At 38.7% G+C, this 12890-nt stretch overlaps 1 long non-coding RNA gene across 1 annotated transcript; it reads right to left on the bottom strand.

Annotated features, from left to right (window-relative positions):
• Positions 1-264: 264 nt before the first annotated feature.
• Positions 265-12789, bottom strand: LOC120541547. Its single transcript, XR_005636029.1, has 3 exons — positions 12505-12789; positions 658-737; positions 265-352 (listed from the first exon to the last, which is right to left on the bottom strand). It is a non-coding gene; the product is annotated as an uncharacterized LOC120541547 (long non-coding RNA).
• Between the last annotated feature and the right edge of the window lie 101 nt (positions 12790-12890).

Below are 12890 nucleotides of genomic sequence, written 5' to 3' on the forward strand. Positions count from 1 at the left end.
TTCTCTTTAAAATTCAAAGAATGGCACACATTTTGAAAAGTTTGATGAATTGTGCTGCATTAGAAAAAGAAAAATTACCTCATGAACTTTGAATCTCATTCTAATCCTAGTGTCTCTTTTTCAGACCACTTTATACCCAAATGCTTAATAGAAAGAAGAACAGTTGAGGACTACCATTGTTAGTTGTGCCTTTTTAAAGAAACCTGGCCAATACTGTTCTCAACAGAGAAATGATTTGCAAACAGAGAAAATAGTTACCTGTGTTACCACTGCAGGATGCTGAGACTACAAGGATGAGAAAGGATGCCACAACCAAGCCATGAGAAAGAATGATTTGAGGATTTTATTAAGCCTGGGAAAGAAAGATGAAACAAAAATTAGGAAAACAGAAGAAGGCAGAACATTTAGCCTACTAAGCTTAACCATCAATTTCACTTTTCCTGACACGTGAAACGTTAAAAAAGGTACCCCTCTACTTTATCTTTATGGTCTTTTCTGGTCCCACAGAAGACAAATTGCACATTCATTACCCAGTGGAGTTCCTGGCTTATTAATGGCCAAACCAGTACTGTCTAGCTCTTTTCTTGTGCATCCTTCTATGTAGTTGTCTTGGATAATGTGACCAGAAAAGTGGTACTGTCTGCTCCTTCTACATACCTTATGGGACCGATTCTGTAGCAGGTGTCTTCATTGACCTTCCTGGGCATGGCCTCCGTATGCAGGCCTCCGGTCTACCCCTGAAAAAAAGAAAAAGATGTTTTGTGGTATCTTAAGCTCTTCTGTCTCAGCCATGGGTTTTCCCCTGTGCTCTTACGCTGTGTCTCAGAAGGAGTAGGAGCAGACTATGATGCCTCTTAAGAACACTTGTGAGGACCTGGGGCCTCAGGTATAAACGGAACGTACACACAAAAATGTTGCATACGTCCGTTTCCACCCTTTCATCGCGATGAATAAAAACTACACTTGCCGTAAATCCACGCACATTCTCATGGCAGCACAACAAATTGCATACACATGTTTTCTGCTCAGTTTTGCAAAGTGGCAGCACCCAGCATCAAAGCAGTGCTACTGTTCCTGTGTGGTTTCCCTTTCTTTTTTAGATTCACATCCCTGACGTTGCTTTATCAAAGACAATGAAATTAATCGCATATCATTTATAAATTTAAGGCATCTGATTGTAATCAACGTGTAATGATATAATGGTCCATGGAATGGCCAAATTATTCCAAATACTATAGCTGCTTTAGCGTTGTTACTCTCAGTGCACCACTCAGAGTTTTTTAACCCACTGTATTTGAGTGTGAAATCACAACTGTACAGCAGCTGATTGGAAAGCTCTATGGTGAATTGTGTTGAGAGTGCAGAGGATTATCGGGATACAGCTTCTAGCCCTGGAGAACATTTATAGCACACGATGCCTCAGTCATGCGCATAGTCTATTTGAACTTTTCCCATCCAGCAAACACTTCAGAGTCCTTCCAGCAGGGACCTCAAAGTTCAGAAACAGTTTCATCCCAAGAGCTATAAAAGCACTCAATCAGTCCATCAAGTGCTCCTTGTAGAACTGTTTGTACTTATTAGTACAAATACCTCATTGTAACCTTGCACTACAGTTATAATATTGCATAACCTGAGCCACTTTATGAACCATTTGCACTATCTTCACTATATGTACATGTACATGTATACTGTACTTCTGCTTTCATATTGCATAATTTTCATTGTTTTTATCATTTTATTGAAAATAAGTTTATGGAGGATTTACATATTGAATCTCACTGTACCATAAAATAACAATAAAGGAATTCATTTCAACAGAAGAGAGTGGGTATTTACAGATGATGATGACTGGCTTCTAAGTCAATTTTAATTTCTAAGAGCTATCTTCTTGGAGCTCTTGATATCATTTTTAAGATGAAATGCATTAAAATATGTCTATTACATTATACAGATACATTTTCAACTTTGTTTAAATAATGTATACTGTTAATAATTAAATGTGTGGACAAGGTGGCATAGCGGTAGTGATAAGCTGGCACCCCTTCCAGCTCTATGCTTTCTCGGACTGGCACAACCCTGGATGGATAGATGGATGTAATAAGATTTTTCAAAGTACCTTACATGTTTTGAAGAATCTGCGTTCTAACAGATGGTTTGACATTTATTACAGAGCTTATTGTGTGGCAATTGGTTACTTGGAGAAAGAAAAGGAAGGGCAGGAATTGGGGTTTGGTATATTGGAAAGAGATAGTACTGCTGCAAAAAATAATTTCATCAAAGGTTGTGCACATTCCAGCAAGCATCTTGCGAGAGGCTGGAACAATCCCTGGGTGGGGCGTCAGCTCATTGCTACCACTCTGCCACTGTGCCTTCATATTAAATACATTTCATGATGAAATTAATTAAAGCATGTATAAAGTATACATCTTAGCATTTAAACTGTTCAGAGAGCTGTAATATCATGAATGTAATGTATTGTGTGTGTGGAGATCAGTGCTTGTGTGCTCCTATCAGCAACCATGCTCCATGGTTGAGTGCTGCACATAGCTGTGGTAGAATGAAAAGACCGAGTAACACTATGTCTTCCACCCTCTGCCAGAAGGAGTAACTTAAGAAAGCAATGGTAGCAGCACACCAGGTCACTGTGAAGAAGGCTAGAAACAGTCACGATGAATGCTGCAAATCTAGTTTACATCTTTAACTAACAGGAGTTTTTTTCAGTAGAAGCAGACATACCTACAGCTGTTATAAGGATATGCTGCACTGAAGGAGGGATTTTCAAGAAAGTAGCATGAAAACAACTTGAAGCCATGGTAAAAGTAAACTTACCATAAAGTCACAGTTATTTTCTGTGAAGAATATTCAAGAGCAGAACTGAAACTATGCAAGTTATATGTTACACAACACAGATCAGTCTTTTGGAAAATGAAAATGTGTTTATGTTAGTTCAGCCATTAATAAACAGCTCTTCCATACTGTCCAGATGACCTTTGCATTTATATTTAATTGGAATTTTTTTTATTTTTTAGAACTTGTATTGGAGAAAGACATTCTACCTGGTACACATCTTATTTGTTAAGGTTAATGGTGTCCTGATTACGTATACATGATTCACCCACCCACTTAACAAGCAACTAACACATTATATTGCTGTATAAGATTTCAGCTATCCATGCAAACTTAATTTAGCTAAACATCATGATGTGCTGCTACTGAAAAGATAGAACTAGCAGACCAAAAAATACACGGGCATAGATTAAAACATGAAACGAGCAGTGGCATTTTTAGCATGAATATTTGGGTGGGGCTCAGTGTCTGCAGACTAGGAGAAACAGCAGTGCCATTCTGAGGAGAAGGACATAGAAGGAGTCATGCAATGTGTGTGTAAAGCACAAGCAAGTGAGAGATATGATCAAGCACTTAAAGAACACTACTTAAAACTCTTATGACAGCTACACCTCTGCTTAAATACATTGGAGTGAATATGTGACCTACAGTAAGTCTTGGGAAGCATCCTGGCTCGAATCAACTAACTGAGTTGAGAAAACGGAGTGCAGATGTCATTGCCTCTAACAGCAGCTAAGTGGTATGAATATGCCGGCAATGGACAAGGTAGATAAAAGATCATTGGAGCAAAATGGAAGGAGCACTGTTGGCAGGTTGCCAATCAATGTGATAGATTACAACAAAGTACAGATGCTGTGTTTCAAAATATATTATCCTACCAGCATCAATGATGTTAAACTTTCATCAAATAATGCCAGAAAAAAATCACACCAATTGCAGATACATGAACATATTTTTTTATCATTCAGTACAACCATCTTTGGACAGTATTTCAACATACATTGAATATTGAGCACTTAAAGTAGAAATGCAAATGAATATTTATTCAGTAAATAACACACTGTACAGATAATAGAAAACAGTCAACACTCAACCAGTTCACTATTTCATTCCAGGAACATACAATATAATTCATCAGAATGATATTGCTCCCAAATGTTTAATTTCCAGTTTTTGTTCTAAATTGTTCTGTGCTAAAGTAATCAATGTGATTCATGATAATGCTGATGAGGACTATTCCGATGTGGTGAGATGAACAAGCCAAAACAGCCTTTAAAATGCATCATTAAAAGTTCAAACAATGGTTTCTTCAAATGGTTCTATCCTGCAAGTTCCAAGATGGAACTGAATAGTTCATGCTACACACAAGAACATGTTCAAAGGTACAACAAAACACTGTGGGTTCAAAGGGCCTGCCCAAGCAACCCAGAAACATATTAGTGGTACCAGGCACAAAGAAAGTTTCTCAAGCTCAAAAAACAAACCTTTTTCTAGATAAGAAACTGCATTGGGCTTATTATGGAAACTGGAAAATAATTATAATTTTGACTAAGTTCAGTTTGCTAAAACATTTTAACAGTTTGTTAAATTATTGATACTAGTTTACTACTTATTTGATTTTTGCAAACTGGGGTATCTGCTGGGAATGGCAGAACAATGCACTACTTGCCATTAATGTGAGAAGGGTCTAACTGCAGCATGCAATACCTATGACATAGGTCAGGTAATGCCCACAACGTCAGTCACGAAACACCCTTTGAGTTTAATAACTCTCCCACAACCCTAATCTTAACCATAGTGTAACGGGGCCCTAATGTTAATCATACTCTAATGCGATGGGTGTTTCGTGACTGTCGTTGAAGGCATTTTCTGATGTTTGGACATTACATGACTGACCTCATAGGTACTGCAGTCTGCAGTTACACTCTGTTGACTAATGCAGGGAGGTCACTGGAAACAAGGAGACAGACTCTTAACTTTTAAAGTGCCAAAGTCAAAACCAGAACATCGTAAATGCCTAAAATGTTGAAGCCCAATACACAATCCAAAGAATAAAGTGGAAAAGAAGCAATAAGAACTTTTTGACTACTTAACTAATCACGAATAACTAGAGTACTTTTTTCTTTATTTACTACCGTGCCTGCTATACTGCTCTGCTAACTTTTATATTGGTAGTTTGATGATATCATCATCATTAGCACTTCTTAAGTCACATGGTAGAAGATAGTGCCTTTACCATCAACTAGAATTGAAATGTTGACATAAGTAAACAGAAAAGATCCATCTATCTTTCAAATCCACTGTTCCAGAGGAGGCTCAAGGGGAAGCTGGGACCTATCCCAGCAAGCATTTGGTGCAAGGTAGGAACAATTCTTAGACAGGGTGCCAGTTCATTACAGAGTGAAGACACAAAACCAATTTAGTATTTCCAGTTCACCTAACCTGTAAATCTTTGGAATGTGGGAGGAAACTGGAGCACCTGTGGAGGAAACTCACACAGACACAGAGAGAACATTCACAATCCTTACTGTAAGGCAACAGTGCTACCATCGTTCCAATGTATTGCCAATTAAACAAAACAAATAAATAAAAAATATCAAAAAATGTATTAAGCAAAATACACAAAGGATAACAAAAATTACTTTTAGCAAATTAAAAAACTAAAGCACCAGTACTGGGCTGTACAAGTCCTGAATTTAAATAGCCAGTGAGTGAGGAAGCTCCTGCCAGTGAGTTAGGAGGTTACCAAAATGCTAGGGGGCAGAGTAAAATCCCACTTAAACATAATTGAACTCCCATGAATCATTGGGGAAGACAACCTGTTACCTGGGCTTGTTAGATGGGAGCATGCACTCCAGGTAAAGGTAAGGTCTTTTAAATGTTCAGCTAGGTCTTTTAGGGCATATGATGTTTATTGGATTAGCCTTTTAATTATAGTTTGTGTTCACACTCTCATGCTCAACAATCCCTTTCACAAATCTGTCATATTTTTGTACATTTTGTCTTCTTGGATTATCTTTGAGTGCATATGATATTTTCTCATTTGAGCAGGAATACTGATCTATAAATGAACACAGCAGTGACCAAGAGGGCCCTACATAGAGTAACATCCTTAGGAAAATTAGAGTCTGATGGTAACACGGGGATAAACTAATCATTTTCAAAGCAACAGGATTTACATTAACAGAATGATTTGTGGGGAAAAGCACTACAAGAAAAGACAGCACTCCCACATTCCCAACCCCTGTGACTATGAAGAACATACACAGCTTTTATTTTTTTGTAGACTCATCCTTATTGATTTTGTACCTAATAAGTGCTCTTTATTTGAAATGAATCGCCTTTAAAAGTGAGGCTTACTAATTTCAGGAGTTTGGCAGCTAAAATACTACATATCAATTTGCTAAAAGTGGATAGTTCCTTTACATGTAAATCTTGACTCAGATGTGAAGACAACAACATCCAAACAATCACCACTCATCTCTGACAGTGGATTCAGTCTTATGGCTTATTTCCATTACTTACAGACCCATTCCTATGCTAAGAAAAACTTCTCGACTAACTGCATAGCAGGTTCAGATATGAAGTGATAAAGCTTGGGCAAATTACTGAATTCGTCCTCCTAAAATTGTTGGCTAAAATTGAATTGTTGATTTCAAATTCTGATGACTAAAACACACTAACTTGCACTACTAACGCAGAGGTCATTTTTTGCACAGAGCAGAAACTGTAAATTTTTGGCTCTGAATCTGTTACCGCATCACTAATTGGTTGCTCTCAAACATATGCTTTGATTAAGAAATGACTCTTAATTATCAGGGTGGTACAGTGGTTAGTAATAGTGCCTCACTGTTCCAGGGACCCTGCCTGACCACTATCTGTATGGAGTTGGCACACTAACCCCCAAGGTCAATAGTATGTGGGTTTTCATGAGGCACCCGAAGTTCTTCCGGTATCCTGAATAGATTTTAGGTTAACTGGTGATTCAAAGTTTGTTTTGCTTGAAGATAACAGTCTTGGCCAAAGAGTCAATTCAAAAGGGCTCTCACATGTGACCTGCATTTCTTGTTTATGATGTGCACTGTTTTTTTTATGGAAATACATTTTTAAGAATATTTTTGAAAAAAAAAACATGGGTTTGCACTGTTTGAGGAAACAACTCTATAATTTACAGGTGGATTATGCGACATGAGTAATATGAGATTTTTTTGATTTTATACATTTACATGTTCACATCTTTTGCTATTATACAGAACTGGTCACCGTTGGCTTGGATTATATCATTAACTTTTCATATCCCTGCTCTGCATGAGATTAAAAGCTAACACTGCAAACTACATGTTATAAGTAACATAAAAATATACATATTTGGGTGGAGTATTCCTTTAAGACTCCCAAATATTATTCTGCTTTTTTGCCTTAAACAGCACCAGTTTCAGTTCTGAATTACTCCATGTTTCATTAACAAGTTGGCAATTAACAAAAAGAAGGAAATAACAAAAAAGCAGCAGTTAACAATAAAAATTTGCTCTCATTTGCATGCCTTCTGCATTCATCATGAGGTACTGTATTTGTTTAAAAAAATATTTAAAAAGAAATTAAAGAAGTAAAAAAGTGAAGGACAGAGAATTACTAACATGCTCCCATTCACAAATCATTTGGTTGACACCCCCAGAAAAAGAAAATGTTCAATACAGGAATGATCTAATGTAACAGAATAATACAGAAACCAGCCATACAATTAAATAAATCCTGTTACTGTCAGGTATTGGCTTCTAATTAGGCAGTTGCTTTGGAGCAAAAACCCAAAGCCACTTACCATTCAGGACTGAACTTGAACTTCCTCGGTTTAGACAAGAGGTGTCAAATTCAGATCCTGGAGGGCTGTAGTAGCTACAGATTTGTGTTCTTGCTACTTCTTTAATTAGTAGCCAATTACTGCTGCTAATTTATCAAAATGACTTTGGCTTACTTATGGTTGACTTGCTTAATTATTATTATTTTTTGCCTTAACAAGCAACTAAGCAATAAAAAGACACAAAGAAAACCAACAGATGACCAACTAACTCAGGGTCTAACAGGGTCAGTAGTAGTGTATTTGAGATAGTACACTGAACCATACAAGCAAAGTACCATGTTTGCAGAAGATCAAGACTAGACCACATAGTATGATACTAAGAGGAGCTGCCCATCATGTCTAAGTGCTGTGTCACTGAATAGCACAAGTAGTTCAATCCCAAGTTTAACTAATCTGCAGCTAGTCTTGTTTTGATCTCAAGTTTCTCCTTGGCTTGCTCAGCTGTCAGTCTGATTGCCTGTTAATTGTGAAGCCCTGTCAATTAATGTTTCATCCTATCTCAATTAACAACATGCAGCTACATATTTCTCTTAATTTAAAGGGACAGAGCACAGGAAAAAAGATCACCCTCATCTAAACTTAATAAAAAAATTGCAGTCATTAAGCTATATTAGGTCAATGTGAGTGTTGGTGTCATTACTGTAAATGTTATTCACATTGAGTGTATGAAAAGGCCCTGAGATCTATGGAAAGTATATCGAATGTAATGATGACAAGAGGTACACTTGAGTAGAAACATATATGAAACATTACTATTTTGTATGTATCTCATTTTCCAATTATGTAATGGGGACACCAGGGGGCGTCCAGCTCCCCAAACCCAACACAGACAGACACCAGGCACAAGTTCCAGCACAATACAGGCTTTTATTTAGCTGTGGGAAACTCTTCCCAATAAAGAGCACAATACACTGCACAAATAAAGCAGCACACAGCACTTCTTTTCTTTGCTTTCTCTTCTTTCTCTCCACCTCCACTCCTCCTCCAGCAAGCTTTATCCCTCTTCCTCTAGACTCTGGCTCTTTGAATGAACTGAGACAGATACTTTACTGCTACACCTGGGGGCACTCCAGATGGTCCATCAGCATGATCCAGAAGTACTCCTGGGTGTGTAAGCAGCCCAACATAATAGAGCTCCGCAGCTCCTGGCGACACCCATGGATCCCAAAGGGCTGTGCCGAACTCCAACTCAAATGAACCCCTGTGGGAATCCAAGGCACTACTGCCCCAAGGGGCTGCCATCTAGCACTCCAGGGGAGGTAGTGCCCTCTGCATGTTTGCTCTGCTGGTTCTTCGATAATGGAGGCGTCCCGGCCAGTAAAGGGCCCCGACCATTCATCACAGTTGATAATGCAGTAACACAAGAGTTGACACCTATCATTCATTATGCGCACAGCTTTTTCAAACACCCAAATTAATCAGCAAAGTGTATGAAATGCTTAGACATAGGCTGGACAATATTCGTAGAGAATATCTCATCACAGTGCAAATATCTCAGTAGAGTATAAGCTCTACATAATACATATTGTGAGAGATTTCATATCAGATCTGAAGGACACTCGCAAAGACAAAATTTCTAATGTGTGTTTTGGGGGCAGGGAGGTTGTTGTTTTTATGATATACTATCAAAATATCTGCGCTTCGCAGCGGAGAAGTAGTGTGTCTGAGACATCACACACTGCATGCATGGGTTTACCTTTCCCAGTCCTGCAAAGTCAGTTCACGTGAGCCGCTTGGAGTACATGCATCAAAGCTTCTCAGCTGTGCTTGTGCTATCTCATGTGATCTCGCAATGTCCGCGGCTTTATGTAATGTCAGCTCATACCCGCCACTTAAAAGTTTCTGTCGCACTTTTGCTGAGTTTGTGCCAAACACTATTCTATCCCTGACCATCTCATCTTAGTTTGCATAAGCACAGTCCTTCACTAGCAATTTTAACTCCGTTAAAAAGTGATGAAAAGTCTCGTTTATACCGTGTCCTGTCTTTAAACTTGTATCTCGCGAATATCGTATTCGTCTTAGGCAAGACAAACGCCAGCGGCAACCTGTCTATGAACTTAATTTAAACTTGCTTTGTTTCCGCAGTAGCTGCACTTATGAATATGCTTGTATGCGTCACTCACTTCATTTTCTTTTGCTGCCTTCTCAATTGTTAGCACAGTCCTTGACCCGCGAATATTTTGCAGCAGCGTGTCTATTGGATAGCTGCTGACGGAAGGCCTTATATGGGCAGGCACAACTCCGCCTCACACGGCAACCGATCTGCAGACTATAGCTGTTTATATAGACGAAAGTAGGTTCCAATTATGACCGTTACACGTAGAATTTCGAAATGAAACTTGCCTAACTTTTGTAAGTAAGCTGTAAGCAATGAGCCTGCCAAATTTCAGCCTTCCACCTACACGGGAAGTTGGAGAATTAGTGATGAGTGAGTGAGGGCTATGCCTTTTATTAGTACAGTCGACCCTTGACATACGACCGGCCTGACATGCTAACAACTTGATTTACGACCAAAATTTTTGTTTTGATTTTTGACCAACATCTTGCGTTACGACCCAAATGCGGTCACGTGTATCCGCTTTTGCGATTGTAAACAAACAGCCGAGAGCGTTCATAAGTGTCAGTCGGAGCCCAGATACATGTGTTTGTGGACGTAATTTCGGTCAGTGCAGTGATTTATCTATATATACAGTATAATTCACTAAGACCATGGCAAGCAAGACGCATAATTGCTAAGGAAGAAGGAGAAGGTAATGAAGGTAAAGAAAGCGATTGTTAAGGGATGTTAGCTAGCGGGCTGGAGCGGCACATGATGATGTCATCAGGCTGAGTCAGCACCGGCTTGCTTTGGAGTGTATTATTACAGCAGTTCGCAACACGGCCAGCTTTAAACTGAGTGCTCGACTACTGTCATTATTAACTTCAGAAACAGTGATCACAATCGGAACGAAGAAGGAAATTGTGCGGAAATATGAGAGTGGCGTTCGTGACCGATCTCAGTAATATGTACAGCATGTCGAAATCCACCATCTCGACAATTTTACAAAGAAAAGATTTGCATAAGGAGGCTCCTTCTAAACAATAACCACCTTACATTTCATTTTTCTCCTCCTCCCTTCCTGCAGCCCAAAGATGTCAAATTAAATGGTGAGTACAGTATGAAATTGTTGTTTCTAGTAGGGTAGGCACTTTTTAAAACTTTTTGGTTAGTACATTAGAAAAATTATTGGTGTTTTGGTAAATTATGCACATTATACAACCCTTTTTTATTATGAAAAGGTTAAGTAAGTGTTGCTGTGGGAGGTTCGGAGCGCATTATGGGTATTTCCATTATTTCTTATAGGAAAAATAGTCTTAACTTACAACCAACTTGAGTTACATCCAGCCCTTGCGAACGAATTGAGTTTGTAAGTCAAGGGTCCACTATATAGATATATTTCTTGAGCTTCTAGAACTAAACATTTCACTACAAGTTGCACTATATGCATATGAAAAATACAGTTAGATTTGATACCTCCATGACTCCAACAGAATACAGCATGGAAGAACCCGGCAGCATCTTTCATTACACACTTCCCGAATTGGCTGCCAAGCAGTTTTTTAATTAAGGACACAGACTTTGCCTCGTTTTACTGAACAAAACTGGTTAAATGTAGGTTGATCTGTATTTTTCTATTTCTTATATTCTGCAATGTAATTATTTCCATGCATCACTTGCCTTTTTCTGTTGTATTGAATTCAAAATATTTGATTCAGTATTACACTATGCTTAAGTCCAGATATAATATACAGTCTCCATATTTTTAATGACAGTGCTTTTCCATGTCCATCAAAAGTTTGTTTGATGAGTGCAGAATTAATTTTTTAACATTACCTACTGTACTGTCTTTTAAACCAGCTCACAACGTGATGTAAATTAGTACAGAACTTTGTTCCCCTTCTCTGACTCCCAGAAAAACACTTGCAATTTTACTTAGACTTGCACTGTTGCTAGTCCAGAGCTCTGGGACACACTGCAACAGCGCTAAACCCTAAAGTCAGTCATGGTACTGTGCTACTAGTCTAAGACAGGCTGAAATCTAAGAAATCAGCACAGACCTCGGCCTTAATGTTTGCAGTGCAGCGTGTTTGTATGTTTGCTATGTCTCTGTCACATGCCATTTGGTACAGGATTTGTAAAAGCAAGGCAAACGTTTTTGATAGCATCCAGATGGACACACACAGACACACAAACACTTGACCTTTAATTAAAGTAGATACATACTAAGATCTGACTAAAACAGTCCTTGAGGGCCACCATTTTCACTGCAAACAATTTTTTATTCAAGTGTTAATGAAACCTGTTATTTAATTTTAGGACGTGCATCATTCACCACATCAGTCTCATTTCCAGAAATTATAGATTTTTTTCTCTTAGATCACCTTCCAAATGCTTTGTGGACCTTCATTTTTTATCTTTTAAGGAATTTTATTTGAAACAAATACTGTATGAAAGACACAGGTACAAATGAGATCTAAATTAGCCTGGTCATCTGTTGGCTTGCTTTGAATTTGATTACTGCTTTGCTGGTTGTTAAAAAAAATGCAACAATTAAAATCACGCCAACGTTTTTTTTTATTATTGGTTATTAATGGAGAAAGTGTCAGGAACAAAATTTTATAGCCACTGCGTCATACAGTACTGAGCTTGACCTTCCTGGTAAGACAAGTTAGTTTTACTTCACAGATCGCGTGTTGTCACAATGGCAAAAGAGAAACGTTTTGACTATAATATAATGTATAACAAATCCAAACATTACCTGTTGGACGGCGCCAGCCGACTGAAATAAAGAACTCAAAGCTGGGCGAATAAATATGAATTCTTCGGACCTGGGAGAAAACCACATGCATGACGCGCCGACTGAAATGGAGCCCGCGCAAAAGCAACCAGGAGTTTGGCGCGATGAGGTCTGTAGACCGCCTTCATCAGTGAAGCTTTAAACTTTTTTTTTTTTTACACGTCCCCCTTTCGATTGTATGTACTTGTTGTTTTAACGGGGGACAAGCGGCAAGACCGAAATACTGGTTGTTGGTTATTAGCGCTAGAGCGGCCGCGGCTATTAAGGGTTGAACACGACTCTGGTGTGTGCGTGCGTGCGTGCGTGCCTGCCAGCCTATGCGTGCAGTACCGGTGGACGCGCTGCGT

This window comes from Polypterus senegalus, chromosome 12 (assembly GCF_016835505.1).
Source record: "Polypterus senegalus isolate Bchr_013 chromosome 12, ASM1683550v1, whole genome shotgun sequence".
Taxonomy (NCBI): Eukaryota; Metazoa; Chordata; class Cladistia; order Polypteriformes; family Polypteridae; genus Polypterus; species Polypterus senegalus.